Consider the following 2,500-nt stretch of genomic DNA (forward strand, 5'->3'; position numbering starts at 1 on the left):
GGCGTAAACTCTTTCCACTTTTGACTGACAACATTTATACCAGTGCTACCTTCCCTTTTTCTTTCTCAATGATTGTTTTACTCTCCTATTTTTCTTTAAACCTTTTTGAGTAAAGTGGTGATACGCATTCAACCACAAATTGTCATGTAATTATTCGGCTCAAAACACCTCCCTTTATGGAGGTTCAAACCAGTTTCTGTCAACATACTGTACTGCCTTGAAGGATTGAATCATTCTATCCGACTGTTCCGCTTAACGGCAAAGTTATGGAAACATGTGAAACACAAATAATTCCTAAAAAGATCCATGGCGGCCAAGTAAGGCTAGTTTAAATTGGCGTTCACAACTGTAATCTTATCGTTCCATTTTGCTCCCATAACATGATGTAATATCTCATAGTAAAAACTTCCGGAAAATCTTAAAATGGGAGGATTTCAATGCTTGTTTGTTTTCTAACAAAATACACTATTAACTTTGTCGCGGAGGCTCAACAATATTTTTTTTGCGATTTGAGCCTGAAAACGTTCTCAACATCTGCTGAAAGTTTGGGTGGCATACTAAGTTAGACTACAAAATGAGTTGTTCTTCAGTATATCGTGCAATTAAGAAAATCGGCACGTTTTTAATGTTGAAAAAAAAAAGGGTTTCTAAGTATTTGAGGTAATTTTCCTGCTGGACTACAGTTTTACATTTCTCCTTCCTTCATTTATCTTACTCACATAAGAAAACCAGCGAATGACCAACATAAGGACGTTGTTGACTGACTCTCACCATGGGTATTTTCTTAAAATTTAGGTTAATCTCATGCAGCATATAAAAGCTAGCCTCAAACGCAGACACTCTTTGAGCTTCGTCGCGCGTTCCTTCCACACCAGCGTCTGCTGAAAAGAGCCGGAATTTACGTAGACCAATCACAACGGAATTTCAGCTTTGCAACCTGAGAAATTTTCGGTGTCTGACACTTGCAGACTGCAGACCTCGGACTGCACACTAACCCTAAATCACAATTATTGAAGGCTAACCGTTTTAAAATGGGTGCTTACACTTAAATACTGTTTATCAGCGCTATTTGTAAGCAGGCTGCAGTTTTCATACACCTAGAAATTTTGCGCACAATCCTTGCAATAAAATGGGCCTCGTCTGTTGGGCATTAAAAATCTTATCAAAGACAAACTGGAGCGTATTAATTTCATGCTTTGGCTTAGATGTTTGCGGTTCTTGACAGAATGAGTACGATAGTATTCGTATGGTTGAATAATCCCATTTCTTGTAGTTCATCTGTTGAACTGATTTAAGGTTTGCTTTATTAATCAAATCAAAGAAACACTGAGTGCGAACGATTGGCTCGCCACACAAAAACATTAAATCAATTTTTAGAGACGATCGTCATCAAAAGCAGCCTGAAAATTCTTACTTAATCGCAATGGATTTTTTTCAAGCTTTCTTTTCGCAACTGTCCTAGATGGGTTGATTGCCCTTGAAGGTAATGGTTCTCGTGCAGTTCAAATACACTCGCAATACTTTAATATTTTCATTTATATTAATATATTTCCACGGCGCTTTCACTTTTAGATGAAACGACACCATACCCTTCTTAAGCACACGCATTTTGACTCACGAGAGTGCAAATGCATACCCCACCGAGGAAACAAAATTAATGCTTTTGAGCAATATTTTGGAAAGGCTTCCTTCCTTTTATGATTTATCCAAAGAAGAAGATGATGAGCTGAGGCTCGCAAGGAAGCAATCTACGCAGCCCGATTAGTTCCTATGTAACCCGCACGTGATTTCCAGATTACAGTTAGTTAACAAAGGGAAAGGAATGTGTGGTTTGTTTCAGCAGGCGCTCGTGGGGGAGGAACGCGTGACGAAGTGTCTGCGTAGGAGGCTAAATAAAACGTGGTTTTTAAGAAAAAAGATTGTACCTAAACTGACACCAAAAGCGCTAATTACTCTTCTTGTGTTCTAAGATAGCGTCTTCTAAGGTATTCCTTGTGGGATGTTGTAGATAGCTAATATTAGATCGTTACAGGTCTCTCCACAAACTAGTTTGTCTTATGTTGTCCCTGCTTAAGCTTGTTTTCGTCAGCTACATTAAGATTATCAGGAAACAAAACAAATTGTTCTCAAAAGAACAATTATCGAGCTTTATTATGTGAAAAAAGTTGCAAAAGGGACTTAAATTTGATCACAAGAACCTTGATCATGTGATGTATCATTCATTTAAGGTGTAATACATTTCTATTATTCTGAAGTATTGCGGAATGAACCGTGTTAGCTGAAAATTTTAATTTTTTTTTGATAATAATGATAATGATGATGATGATGATGATGATGATGATGATGATGATGGTATTAATAACTTCACAAAAAGGCCAAGGATGTGCCATATATGTCCAGAAACGCACCTAATTAAATGCACGCCGATTTTGATGATTGAGAGGGAGCGTGTCATCTCTTTCTCTTTTCACATTAACTTTTACATCATTTAGCACAAGAA

This window comes from Montipora foliosa, unplaced genomic scaffold, assembly GCF_036669935.1.
Source record: "Montipora foliosa isolate CH-2021 unplaced genomic scaffold, ASM3666993v2 scaffold_447, whole genome shotgun sequence".
Classification (NCBI taxonomy): Eukaryota; Metazoa; Cnidaria; class Anthozoa; order Scleractinia; family Acroporidae; genus Montipora; species Montipora foliosa.